Source organism: Glycine max, chromosome 1, assembly GCF_000004515.6.
Source record: "Glycine max cultivar Williams 82 chromosome 1, Glycine_max_v4.0, whole genome shotgun sequence".
NCBI classification, from domain to species: Eukaryota; Viridiplantae; Streptophyta; class Magnoliopsida; order Fabales; family Fabaceae; genus Glycine; species Glycine max.
This window is the reverse complement of record NC_016088.4, coordinates 24,876,555-24,891,705: the sequence shown is the minus strand read 5'-3', so window position 1 is coordinate 24,891,705 and position 15,151 is coordinate 24,876,555. Positions and strand designations below refer to the sequence as shown.

Here is a 15,151-nt window from a genome sequence, read left to right as displayed (position 1 = left end):
AGCGTAACACTAAACCCTGGTATTGACGTCACAGTTAACTATAACAACCACGTAAGACTAAACCCTAAGTTAAGGAGTATCCCTAAACAGTTAACTTTAACGTAATGTATAATACATAATTACGTGAATATGTAGTGAACCAATTATATATTAATGTAGTACATTACAATGTCATCAGTATGTAAATGTTCATTGTTCGCTTAAATCAACATAGTCTCTTTTGAACATCATCAAATTTTTGTATTGTTGCATTCTACTAATATATGGAGTTGGCCACTACTTTGCCTGAGGATGACAATTCCTAGACCATAACAAAGCTACAGGCAGTAGGGGACAACGGTCTCTTAAATAAACATGTTGTACATGCACAAAAAATTTCAAGTTACGATAACACAATTAATTTCATTAATTAAAAAATATGAACACGATGAACATACCTGAACAAAATGATTGCCAAATATGTGACCAATACATATTACGCGAAAAAACGTCATGCTTTGTTACAGAGACAATGATACCATGATAACATTATACCTTGATGCAATGACATATCCCATGTCGGTTATATCCATCAACTTATCCATAGTAACCTGCATAAACTAGTTATACGGATTACATTTATGTAAACTAAACTTAAAAAAATAATCAAAACATAAATTACATACCATGGATAATCCATCAACAAGCAGAGACCTCTTTAATTCCTCAAATTTGTCTATGCCACCATAGAGGTTGATGTACTCATCAGACCATTTGGCAAGTTCTTTAAGCAAATTATTGCGCACCAATGACCATGAATCTTCACCAATATCTAATAACGCAACAATTGCACGATATCCACAATTACCGTCAGTTTTCACATCCACAATGTTTTCAATGGAATCGTGAATGAACAGATGAAATTGATCCAACATCAACATGATCCTTCTTGGATGGCCTGGTCAGAAGATGATGCACTACGCTTGACTGAAGAATTACTATTTTACACAAAATATAAAGCATCAACATACTCCCAGTAAGACGGATCATGCTTTGTTGATCTTTGGTGTTTGGTCATCGGTTTCTTCTGTGCACTTTTGGTGTTGACCTTTTCTGGAGGAGGACACATACAGTTTAGATCAGGATAGGCAATTTTTTAGAGTTTACTCATTAGAGTTACTTTGCCACAAACATCAAGCTCCTTAAATCGCTTGGATATGGTTTTCATCTCTTTGATTATGGTCACTAGGGCTCAAATAACCCTTGGTCTGAAAAACTTAGCCTCCGCCAAAACATATGGATTGTCTGAAGTGAGATGGTACCAAGAACATATTTGGATAGCTCACATGCACATGGAAGACTGTGAGTAGTTCTCATCACACATCCACAACGAGAGGGGTTTTTGCCTGCATAATGTACACGCTCATACTCAACAACAATTTGATTTAAAGTATACCTTGAACCATGCTAAGTAGCCTCTTGTATAAGGTAACTTTTAAAAACATGTCCAACCACATGTATACTTGTCTCAAAGGATGCCTTAATTTCAGTGTGTTGCAGCGTGATCATGTTGTTCATGACATCCCAAACACTACATAGGTCTCCAAGGCTATTCTGTAATAGTCTTTTTGAAGCCCAATGAACATATTCAACCCTACATTTCAAATACTCAAATCCCAATAAAGAAATACAATAATTAAAATCTATGAATTCATCAACCCTAATAACAAAAAAAAGAACATTTTCGTACCTGCTTGTTGTTGTGTTTCCTAACTGCATCACCTTATTCGTCCAGGCTTTAACAAATTTTTCCTTGTGGGGAATTATCCATGTTTTGTTAACATAGTCAACAAACATTGGCCATGGTGAACAAGCAATTTCAAACATCTTAAGGCAATCGTCGAACTAATGCTCGGAACAACAATCAACCAAACTCCCCTTGGCATCCATGACATACTCTCATGCATTTTTTTGACCAGTTAGGGATTTACATTTTGCCTTGACATTCTTGTCGATGTGAAACCTACACAACAAGTTAGTACACTCAGGGAATACAATTTTCACGGCATTCATCAATGCTAGGTCTTTGTTGGTCACCATAACTCCAAGGAGGGCATCACGTCTTAGAAAAAGACCTCGAAACTGTTTTAGAGCCCATACCACATTATTTACACGTTCTCCCTCCAAATATGCAAAACTAGCAGAGAATATCATCCCCGTTGGTGTCATACCAACAAATTCAAGTAACGGGAGTCTGTACCTATTTGTTTTGTAGGTACTACCTATCAAAAACACCAAATTACATGCATTGCATAACTTCATTGCATCAGGATGACACTAGAAGATATCACATACAACATCTTCATCCTTTAATATATGCCAATGAATATACTGATCTCGTTCAAGAAGCTTCATTAGATGTTGTATTTCAGTATCATTGTCTCTTATGGAAGAACGATATGCACTTCTTGTATTGTATATTTGTTTGATTGTTGTACAACTATTGGCATCGTGCTCCTTCAACGTTAGGAGATTGTTTCTTGGTTTCACCATTGACTTTGTCATATCAACAATAGTTGTCTTCTCATCCTTAGTCAATCGACCAGCATATGAATGTCCAACTAATGACTTGGCCAATTCATGATTGTGACTTTCACACATTAACTTCACCATCCAACCTTGCCTTCCAACCACTGGTTTCCCATGAAGCTTAAAGGGACACCCACATTTCCTACTACTAGTATTTCTTCTAAAAAAATCTTTCTTCCTAGACCTATACTAACCACTCCTTTCACAACCAATTAACACAAATGAAGTCCTTCCTCTCATACCAGTGTTAGTGTCAGACCTCTTAATCATTGTCACAAATCCAATTTCATAAACGACTGATCGAGCCTACTGCAAAACATCATCTCGGGTAGCAAACACCTACAATGCAATGCAAGCTACACAATTTTAGTCTTTAAAGGGACATTCATTTTATTAATTTTATAACAATAAATCACATTCTTACCTAAGAAGTATTGAATGCATCAGAACAATCAACATGTTCTTCTTCATTCACACCAACTTCATCTTCATTTTGATTATTCATATCAACTTCTTCAGACATTATATTGTTATACATCCATTGATCTTCACCTATCTTAACAACACATTCAAAATTTTCAACATCATAAACAAACAATTCCTAACTACACCATACATATACTATCGCACAAAACCTTACGTAATTTTTTACTGCATACCATTTTATAAACATTAAAATTGATAACCCTATATATTAAAAACCAATAACATCAACTTTTTATACTTACAATTCATAACCATACAATACATAAAAAATTATAACCGCAACATATGTATACGTAGTCAAATAAAAAAAAGTAATTACAAATTAATTATCAATCTACACTTCTTTAAAAACATTTAAAACAATATTATGAATTATATTTCAAATAAACAAATAATTTTTATTTTAAACAATAAATACTAACATATCTATAATTTAAAAATATTTAAAATTTTAATTTTTTAATTTTTTTTATTTTAAAATCCGTATAAAACATACAAATTACTTAATTTGTATGTTTTAATTTAACTTACAGATTACATAATCCATATAGAACATACGGATTATGTAATCCGTAAGTTATATTAAAACTTACAGATTACTTAATCCGTATGTTATGCAAACACAAATTTTATGGTGTACCTCTGACAACCCACTTCCGTTAACAACCGAACCAACCACCGCAACAATCACCACTGACGAACCTCCATACCTCTTTCACCTCGACCGAAGCGGGACCTTTCTCAACAATGAAAAACCAACACGAAAGGGAGAAAGCAAAGAAGAAAGCGTAGTAGTGTAAATGAAAAAAAAAAGCAAAGAAACCAACTTAAAAAGGAAGAAGAAAGCACAAGGGTATTTATGGAATTAAGTAAAATTATTGGGTGCAGAAGCAATAATACTGGTGCACCTAGCAACACCCTGCACTCTAAGGTAGTGACAAGTTAGGCCCAAGTTCCTTCGATCCACATGTTTCAACTAGTCCAAGACCTACCCGATTTATAACAAAACCTTGGATTATTCTTCCTGTACCATTTACATTTCTTTTACACTCAACCTATTTTTAAAAAAAATTCTAATTTTATCTTTTTTTTACTTCTTTTTCGTTTCCTCCTTTTTTCTTTTCTTTGTATAATTCATACGAGATCTCGAACCCGTGACTTTCGCGTTATTAACACGACGTTCTAATCAACTGAGCTAATAGAATAATTACGCTAAAAATTAATTAACTTTGCTATATATAATACAAAAATTTCTAACGTATATTTGATACACATATAAGTTTACATAATAAAATTTATAACAATTAATTTTGATCTACTAATGTATTATATATATATATATATATATATATATATATATATATATATATAAATTTTTATTAAACCTATGATTTTTATTAAAAATTTATATATGTAAAAAAAAAATAGATCAAAATTAATGGTTACAAAATTTATTATGTAAACTTATATGTGTATTAAATATACGTTATAAATTTTAGTGTTATATATAGCGACACTAATTATTTTTAACATAATTGACCTATTAGTTTAATTAGTTAGAGCGCCAAGCTAATGACGCGAAAGTCACATGTTGGAGACTTGTATGGACCATGCATTTTAAATTATTTTGTAAAATATATTTTTAATATAATATGGGTCATACGGATTACTAATCCGTAAGTCCAATTACAATCCGTATGGGATTATATGTAAGGACATTTTTTATTTTTCCCTCTCAGGGTGAGTGTATTGGAAAAATGTTAGGTGTAGGAAAAAAATCCCCGAAACCTTTCCCGTCATTGAGTTTTCTAATTCACGTGAATAATGATTATATGTATAAGTAGCAAAATGGGCTATTGGATTCAATGTGGGCTAGTTCGATATTGGTCGGCGATAATGGGTCATTCCAAGAAAGCTTGAATTTAGTTTGAGCCTAAAAATGAAACTCAAGTCCTATAAAAGTCTAATTTTATTGGCTTTTAATGGGTTTTTGAATGTTAATGTGCATTAAATCATGATTGGGTCAAACTAAAAAATTTACATTTAATTTGGACTAAAGAAAATAAGTCCAAGTTCAAAATTTTATCAGCACGGGTTCAGACTTACTCGACAAGTCCATTTTATCACCTTATTTATATGTAACAAAAGATCTTTTTCATATATATATATATATAAGATTTATTGTAACATCTCGTTAAATTAGACACAAGCTATAATACAATTTTTATTAGTTTTAGTTATTATAAAATTGAGGATAAATTTTTCGCATTTATATGAAACACTTATTAAACATATTAGAGAAATTAATATAAAGAATCATAATTTTCTTAAAAAAAAAGAAGCAATGGGTAATTGTGTAAATAATTTTTTGCTAGTTTATTGGTAAGGTGCTTTTTATCCTCATAAATATAAAAATATTCGAAATTCGTCTTTGTAAGATTTTTAATATAATTTTTATTTTCACAAAATTTAAATATATCATTTTTTTGGCTTGGACACTGGTTTGAGTAAATCCAAATACGATGATGACTTTTACAGTTATGCATATGACCATTTATAATCGATATAAATGTGACAACATTTTTTACATTGATCATGGATATAACAAATGTAAAATATGATATTTTTTACATCAATGTCTAATCAATGTAAGAAAACAATACAATTTGGGTCAGTAAACAACATATTTTAATTTTGTAAGAATAAAAAACATACTGAAAAATTTTATAGCGAATATTTTTATATTCGTAAAAACAAAAAACATATTTTAATCTAATTGATATTTTTTATATTTTCCCTTTTTCCATTAGCATTCCGATTCCTGTTCCTATATAGATTGGATAAATTTTTTTATTCAGATTGCAACCAATGGATTAAAAACAATCTGTTAATCATTTAGGTCTATTAAAAATTCAATAAAAAAAATCAATCCTTTTGACATTAATCTTTTATTTTATTTTAAAGTAAGATTGGTTTATCTTTTGTCTTTTAGATCAGATCAATTTTATCTTTTAGATCAATATTACTATCTTTTAGTTTGTTCTAATTTCCAACGGCTACTTCCTAATATGCTTGTACTTCGCTTTCTCTTCGATGGATTCAAAGCAATTCGATCGCTGGAGTCGTGAGACTAATCCTGAACCTGGCGCTTCGATAACGGTGGAGTGGGTTTCGGTGAACCGCGAAATTTCGGACGATGTCACCGTCTCCTTCTTAGATCAATCTTCCAGGTATTGTTATTGTAGTGTTTTTAAGTTTTGCAGTTTCAGCTTTGTGAATTTTGTTAAGAATGAGTGTAGTGGAAAGAAATTGATTGAATTCTGAGTTGTGAGGGTTTGTCGTTCTTGAAATGTGTAAGTAATTAGAATTTTCATGAGTCATAGCTGACTTGTAATACTTCCCCTAAATCTTGAGGGTTTGTGGTTCTTGAATTGTATAATGTTTGGAGAATTAGTTTTCATGAGTTATATAGTATTGCATTCCCTGAATCTTGAGGATTTGTGGTTCTTGAATTGCGTAATTTTGGACTTTGGATGATTAGAGTTTTAATGAGTCATAGCTGAATAACAATACATCCCCTAAATCTTGAGGGTTTGTGGTTCTTGAACTGTTTTTTTTTATTTTGATCAGCAAAAATATAATATATTATAAATGGATGAAAGTACCAGGGGTACTATTAATGCAATATTAGTGGTAGGTATGCTGCTGGATCCACTAGTATTATGATCCAAATTGCAGACCTGATATACTATTACAGTGTATTACCCTTCATTTCTGTCCTATATACAAAAAGCTACTGGTAGATTACTAGACCAGTAATTATAGGACTCTACAAAATCTTTCTCCAACCCTCTAAGCCATGACCATACTAGAAATATTGCGTCTTCCAACAGCTTACTTCCATTAAAAGGCTCATTTAGGAAAACATTTCGATTTCTGTGCTGCCAAATAGATCAGGTAAGGGCCACCCACCAGCACTTCCATCTAGAATACTGCTTTCCTCCATTTATGCCAATTGGTTGCTGCATGAAGTGTTGTCTTGGATTAACAGAAAAAGCTCCCATGGTTTGAGTCCAGGAAAGGGATTCCCACCATAAGGGCTGTGTCTTTGGGCAATAAAAAAACAGGTGAGAGGCTTCCTCCTCCTTACTTCTGCAAAAAGGACATATTGTGTCATTCATCTGGATTTGTCTCCTTCTCAGATTAGCTTTGGTTGGTAATGTGTCTTTGATTAGTCTCCATGCAAAAATTAGAGCTTTTGTTGGGATTTTTAGCTTCCATAGGTCCTCTAATGCCTCATTCGGATTGTCCCCTGCTGTTGCTTCTTGCAGCAGGTGGTATGCACTTCTTGTAGAGTACTGCCCACTAGTTTCTGGTTTCCATATCCAGCAATCTGTGATCTGATTTTGGATTGGTATCTGTGATATTTCATCCATAAATCTGACAGCCGCATCTACTTCATTGTCAAATAAGGGTCTTCTCCACTCAAGATTCCAACTCCAAAATGTTTTGGTTTGTCTCCCCATTTGCTGAATGACTCTTTGTTGTTGACAGGAGACTTGATACAGCCTGGGATATTTCATCATTAATGCTTCCCCTCCTCCTACCCATTGATCCTCCCAAAATCTGATTTTGTCCCCACACCCCACCTTCCATTCTGTTTCAGTTTGTAACACATTATTCATCTTTTGTTCATGTATCAACGACAGTAGGTCCTCTCACCATATTGATTCATTGCTGGCTCTTTTTCCTTCAGCTAGTGCTCTCCACCCTCCATATTTCGAATTCAGTATTTTAGTCCATAATTCTGTGTTTTGCTGCATCAAATTTCACCACCACTTTCCCAACAATGCTTTATTGAACGTCTTGATATCTTTTACTTCCAGTCCACCCTTTCCTTTTGGGAGACAAACTGTGTCCCATTTGACCCATGTTATTTTCTTTTGATCTATTCCTCCACCCCAAAGGAACCTTCTCTGAATTTGAATCAGCTTGTCCGCTACCTTGTTGGGAATCCTGAAAAAAGAGAGAAAGAAGATTGGGATAGATGTTAGGATGGATTTTATAAGAATCACTCGCCCCCCAAAGGATAAGTGTCTCTGTTTCCATCTCGCTAATTTTCTATCACTCTTTCTAATGATCGGATCCCATAGCTCAATACGCCTTGGATTAGCCCCTATGGGTATTCCCAGATATGTGAATGGCATGGACAAAATTCTGCAATTCAAGTAACCCGCAGCCTGCATTTTCCACTGCTCTGATTGTCCCATAGCCCCAAAACAGCTCTTCACATAATTTATTTTAAGGCCTAATGCAAGTTTGAAAGCCCTCAGGATCGACTTGATTGTCTTGACATTTTGCATGTTAGCCTCTCCAAAAAATATGGTGTCATCAACATATTGTAATATGCTAACAGGTACATTGTTCTCCCCCACTAGAAACTCAGTGAACATCTCCTGTTTGACTGCTTCCCTCATAAGTCCAGTTAGCCCCTCAGCTACAATATTGAACAGTAGGGGCGCTAGAGGACAGCCTTGTCTAAGGTCTTTTTGTGGAGCAAACTCTGCTGTGGGACTTCCATTGACCAACACCGACACCGAGGCAGATTTAAGACAACCTTCAATCCAGTGTATCCATTTATTGCAGAAGCCCAGTCTCCTTAGCATGTAAGAAAGAAAATCCCACGAAACTGAATCATAGGCTCTTTCAAAATCCACCTTGAATATCATGCATGACTTTTGTCCCCTCCTTGCTTCCTCCACTGCTTCATTAGCGATGATGACACTGTGTAATAAATGTCTTCCGGCTATGAAAGCAGATTGTCGTTCATCTATAATAAATGGCATAACTCTCTTCATTCTGTTGGCTAGCAGCTTAGCCACGATCTTGTAAACGTAGCCTATGAGTGAGATAGGTCTGAAGTCATGGAGGCATTGCGGGTCAGTTACCTTAGGTATTAAGGCAATAAAAGAGGCATTGGCTCCCCTTGGGATAACACCATTTGCGTGGAATTCATCTATAAATCGAAGGACATCCAGTTTCATAATCTGCCAAAATTGCTTGATGAATTTAAAATTAAGTCCATCGGGCCCTGGACTCTTTTCACTATCACAGTCCCACACCGCTGTCCTGATTTCTTCCTCACTGAAGCTATCCACCAACCTTTGGTTTTCTCGTTGGCCAATGCTATGAAAGCTGATGTTATTTAAATTTGGTCTGCTGTGCATGGATTCTTGAAATCTTTGCTGAAAGAAGCTACGGCTTCCTCTTTTACTCTACTTGGGTCGTCAACCCAGGAACCATTAATAGCCACACCATTTAAGACATTAGATCTTCGAAGTGAGTTAATCAACAGGAGGAAGTAGCGGGAGTTGCAGTCGCCTTCCTTGATCCATCTAGATCTCGCCTTCTGCCTCATTAAAGATTCATGTGCTTGAGCTGCTGTCCAAAGATCTTGCTGTAGCCTTTTCCTGTTCGTGCTTTCTTGGGGAGTCATCTGCCTATCTGCTGTTTCAATTTCCAACTTATTAAGCTCAGCCTCTAGCTTCTGGACCCTCTTAAATGTGTCTCCAAACTGTTCTTTGTTCCATGTCTTCAGCCTTTCCTTAAGACGTTTGATCTTTTCTTTGAGTACAAAGCCACCCCATCCACTCAGCTGTGTCTGAGTCCAACATTCCTTAACTATCTTCCCAAAAGACTTATCCTTGAGCCAACAATCAAGTATTCTGAATGGTTTGGCCCCCCAATCGACATTTTTAGATTTGAATAGCACTGGATAGTGATCAGAGAAGTTTCGTTCTAAGACAAATTGCGAACTAGCTGGCGATTTGGTGAGCCATTCTGAGGAAACAAGCGCTCTATCTAATTTGTTTCTGGCTGTTCCATTTGGTCTGAACCAAGTAAATTTTTTCCCAATACATGGTGGTTCAGCCACTTCAAGATCCTCTAGCCATTCATTGAATTCATTGCTGGGTGTATCATCCATCCCTCTTTGTGATATGCCCACCCTTTCCGATGCATTCCTGACACTGTTAAAATCTCCCACCAGGCACCATAAACCATTTGGATTTAGATTCTTGAGCTATTTTATAGACTCCTATAGAACTCTGCCTGACATTTTGTTTTGAGTATCACAGGGGGCATAGATGTTGATTATACAGAGCTTCTGGTCTTTGTTGTTCCACTTTCCTTCCAGCAATATAAATCCCTGTCGCAGACCCTCCTATCTACTTTGAAGCTTTTATCACTCCATAAACATAGTAGACCCCCTGCTATGTTTATTGCAGGCTGTATCTCCCAGCTTACATCAGAATCGCCCCATAAGAATTGACACATTGTGAGATCAATTTGTTGTTTCTTCGTCTCCTGAAGACATAGTAAATCTACTTTGTGTTTCCTCACCTGATTGCAGACCACTTAACCCTCCTTCCCAGCCCTCTTACATTATATGTTAAAATATTCATGGGGCACACTTCTATTTCCCAACTTTTCTGTCTCTTTCCTATCTCTGTTTTCCATGTCATTGATCATTTCAATGAAGCTTTCGTGATTTATATCAGCTGATACCCCCATTTGTTGTATCATTTGCCAATGGTGTTCTGCCTCCTGTAACTCTTGTGGGTTATCATCAGGTAAGGTTGTTATCCTGCTCTTGGGTTTTTGACCTCTTTTCTGATCATAGAAATATTCTCCAGGCCCAGCTTGGTGTGATCCTGATTAGAGTGGTCTGATTTGTCGTCCATTTTATGATGCTGTTGTTGCTTGTTGCGCCCCTTACTTCTGGAATACACCATCGGCAGTGCCCTGTTTTCATTTTTGTTAGTTGTTGGGCTCAGGTTTTGTTTTTTTAGTATTGCCGGTGTGTTGAGGTTAGTGAGGCCCAATATCGGTGGCCCACTTTCATCAACTTCCTGCTCACCATCTTCCTTGCTGATATATTTATCCCAAGCGGTGCCTATCTTTTCACGAGTGTTGTTTGTGTGGTTGCTTCCAGCATTCAGGGCACATGGTCCTTCGAAATTGGTCGGGGCCGGCCCACCAATACTTTTGTTTGTTTGTAATGGAGATCGGGGCGCATGGTCAGCGGAGACCAGCTCAACAGCCATATCTGCAGGGGTCTTCTTTGGGCTATCTTCCGCATAGACTTTCTTTTGGGAACTGCTCTTTGCCTTATTTGCGTAAGCTGTGTCGACCTCCTCTGCAGTCTGTTGTGCTGACGCTGCCCCTTTTGAAGCTTCTAGGTCAAGCACTACTATGACGTTGGGGTTCGCGCTAGCTTCCCACTGACCCGGGTTATTACCTCGTGGTTCGTTGCATGAACCGATGGGTAGTGGGATTTGTCGTTGGTGCCCCATGCATGTTCCACCGTCAGAACAGTCGCCGTCGGTATCATGTCGTGCATGAGCGGTGTCGTTTGCTTCTACGATGTTTGTGAACTGGTTTCCGTCGTCACTATCTTCTGATTCAACCTCCTCCGACGAGCCGGCATTATCTCGAGCATGGCATCTGCAGAGGTGGTTTTTGGGCCCTGTCTCTTCAGCGATATACACTTGATGTGTCTCATCGGCGATATGGAGGTTGACTGTATGTTGTAGTAGGGGTCTCCAAGCGGTTTTGACTAGCACTCTTGCTCTGTCCAATCTTCGGAGCTCCTCTACATTGTCATCTACCCACTGGTTCCCCGATCACTGCAACAATCTTTTTAATGTGCACCGTATCCCAGGCTATCATGGGTATGCCCCAACATTGAACCCAAACTAGTTGCTGCCCTGTTTTCATGCTGGAGTTCCACTTCTCCAGCGTATAGAATGGCGTCGACCCGTGCCTTGCTTCCTCCGTTGACATCTCCTCCGCCCTGGTGTCCGGTAAACCTAAGAGTAAGAACATGTCTTCCCCTATGTATTTTGGCGCAACTTCTTGTCCGAGCTCCCACGCAATATCTTCTTCAGCCTCGTGGAGTGTCTTCAAATTCTTCACATGACCCACCCATGCGTCTGAGAACCATCGTTTTGTTTCTGCCGGGATGTCAAGATGAATCAATGTTTGTGACCCACCTGGACTGTATCTTGCTATATGTGGGCCTCGGCTCTGCCCTGTCGCTGTTTTGAGCAAAGCCTTTCTGTATGAAATCGAAGGTGCCCTGGGTTGTAGAAGATGCTGTCGTGATGCTTTGTTTTCATGGTTTCCCTGGTATCTTCCATCTCTCCATGTTTTGGGTGCTGACCTTGTGTTTGAGCTTGTGCCTCTCCCTCGTTCGAACTTCGGTATGTTGACATACAGCTTCATGCCACCTATTACCAGGTTATCAAATTGCCTTTCTAGTCTTCTCACGTCCTTCACCCCACTGAACCTCACAAATCCATATCTCCTCCCCCCTTTGTTCCGGTGTTTTGAGATGAAGATCTCGCGTACTTGCCCCCATTTTCTGAAATGAGCCCAAAGGTCCTTCTCATTCGCCTCTTCTGAAAATCTGGTGAAGTAGAAGCTGGATATGTTGGATCGTTCCCTCCAATTTGTTTGTGTATGTTGGTGTTGTCTTGCAAGGCTATTTTCGGCGTAGTTTTGCCGGGGATCCTTCCTATCTCTCAGTCCATCTCTCTTTCTGGTCGTCACCTTTACCCACCCATCATCTCTCTCCCTCTCATTATCTCTTGGTTCACTCTCCGTTTCGTATCTATCATCTCCCTCATCTCTCGCTCTCTCTCTCTCTTACCTCTCTCTCTCTCTCCATCTCTATAAGGATTAGTTATTCAAGATATTCTTGAACTGTTTAATGTTTGGAGAATTAGAGTTTTCATGAATCATAGCTGATTAGTAATACATCCCCTAAATTTTGAGAGTTGTGGTTATTGAATTGTGAAATATTTGGAGAATTAGAGTTTTCAGGAGTCTTAGCTGAATAATAATAGTAGTAGCACATCTCTTTTGGATGAAATAAAATATAAAAAAGGATTTACAACCTTGAAAATTTAAGGTCTCGTGGATCTGGAAAGTTGAATTTTATTTCTTTTTATTTTTTAAATTATTATGAATAATTTTCTTGTGGGCTTGATTTGATGAAAGTGGGATGATGCCACTCATTTGATTTAATCTTTGTTGTGTAGTCGGTATTTGGTGGACTATTGCTACAAGGAAGATGAAGATAATGAATTGATATATACGAGGGAGGTGAAGCCTCATGTGTCTGCAGCTTTTGAAGGTCATAACAGCACTGTTATTGAACATGGTGCTGGGGGTAGTGAAAAGATCCACGTAAATCAGGTTTGACTCACTTAGTCTTCATGCTAGTATATATAAAATTCAGATTCCATTCCATTCCAGAAAAAAAATAAAAGAATTGAAGTATATGTTATGTTTTGGTGGTCAGGCAACATAAGAAGCAAAAGAATCAGAGACAGAGGCAAAGTATAAGAAATACAAAAGATGATAGGGACAGGATCAGTGAGTTATCTAGCAGTGTTTTGCTCCATATAATGGAATTTATGAATGCTGAAGATGCTGTTCGGACTTGTGTGTTGTCTAAACGATGGAAGGATCTTTGGAAAGGTCTCACTACTCTCAATCTCACAGTTGGTTCCAATTTTTAAGAGTTTGTGTCCGGGGTTCTCTGTAGTCGAGATGGCTCCATTTCTCTACTTAATCTTGATATCATTTTCTGCTATTTTGCTGACCTTGACCATGAACTCCTGGATAAAATCATGGAATATGCTGTGTCCCACTATGTCCAGCACTTGAAAATCTTTATTTTTGTAAATTATAGATTCCATTTTGTGTTTCCCTCTTCTATTTTTTCCTGTCCAACTCTGACATCTCTTCACCTTTCCCCTTCTTTTTGGGGCCCTATTTGGAAGCTTCCAAAATCTCTGCAGTTACCAGCATTAAAAGTTTGCATCTCGAGAATATCTGTTTTCCTGCAAGGCACTATGACTATGTTGAATCCTTTTCAAGCTGTATCTCATTGAATTCTTTGGTCCTTAAAGATTGTTCTTTGCATAAATATGCTAAAGTCCTTTGGATTAGTAATTCTAACCTGGACTGTGTTTACCTTTCCCTCTCTAATGTTGATGCTTACAAAATTGTGTTTTCAACTCTAAGTCTTAGTTTTCTCACTGTCAACGATGTTCACCAAGGTCACCAATTTTCCTCCACATGTAATCTTTCATTTCTTGAAGTAGATATTAATTCCTGTGTTTCACCATGTTCTCCATTCCTTGAGAGCTTGTTGTAAGTGCTCACTAACATTAACAAATTGGCACTGTCCTGGAGGACCCTTAGGATGATGGGAGATGTAAGTTATTTTTGAAAGTGAAAATAGATCTATGCAGTAAAATATCTGATGGAGAAGTAAATGCGATACTGAAATATTTTCTTCAGAACTCTCCACTAACAAGAGTTGATGTCATAAAGTGCTGAAAGTTATATTCCTATTTCATGCTTTTAGTGACGGCATTGTACATGAGGGAGTGCGAGGTGGGTATCGTGAAACCTTTTCTTTTCCTCAGTTATCTCTGTTGGTATTGTGTAGACTTGCTTTCCCTTCTTTTTCTTCCTTTTCTCAATATCAACTCTCTTGCCTTGCCTTCTTTTGGTTTACTAAAGGTTTTGTGACATACATGGTGTTGCTACCTATAGGTGTGTTGGCATTTGGTAGACTGATCCTGGAGGTGGGGAAGCCATTTTGTGTGATTTATTGGGAAGAAAATTGTTGCCATCATTTAATATATTTTCTAAATTTTCAGCTTTCAGGTGATGAGATTTCCTTCAAACATGACTTTACTTGCATCAGGTGGAGTTAAACAGATTTTTCCTAAAAATGCAAGATAACAGGTAGTCCTCTTTTTCAAGATCTTGAATCCTCTCTTTTCCCATTTACTGCTTGGTTTTTCTATTTCAGGTTTGTGTGTATACATGTGATTTGTTATTTTGGTTTTTAATTTTAGGGTGTATCCATTTATCTATTTCAGATCCACTAGGATTTAGATCCACACTTGCACTAGGATTTTTGTGTGCATCCATTCATATCCATGCCACATTTCTTCTGTTCTCCTCTCCCTCAGGTTCATATCTCACCCACAACTCTTTTTTTTAGTTTTTTGTT

The 15,151-nt window shown here is 37.1% G+C and overlaps 1 long non-coding RNA gene across 13 annotated transcripts in view; it reads left to right on the top strand.

Annotated features, from left to right (window-relative positions):
• Positions 1–6,057: 6,057 nt before the first annotated feature.
• LOC102667014 (uncharacterized) overlaps positions 6,058–15,151 on the top strand; it is a 39,658-nt gene continuing 30,564 nt past the window's right edge. For 10 of the 13 annotated variants that reach the window (XR_005891306.1, XR_005891305.1, XR_005891302.1 and 7 more), the window contains exons 1-5: positions 6,058–6,284; positions 13,158–13,314; positions 13,421–14,717; positions 14,793–14,880; positions 15,018–15,110. This is a non-coding gene — a long non-coding RNA (uncharacterized lncRNA). The remainder of the gene's footprint in view (positions 6,285–13,157; positions 13,315–13,420; positions 14,718–14,792; positions 14,881–15,017; positions 15,111–15,151) is intronic. The other 3 variants (XR_005891309.1, XR_005891307.1, XR_001387637.3) reach the window with 3 other exon arrangements.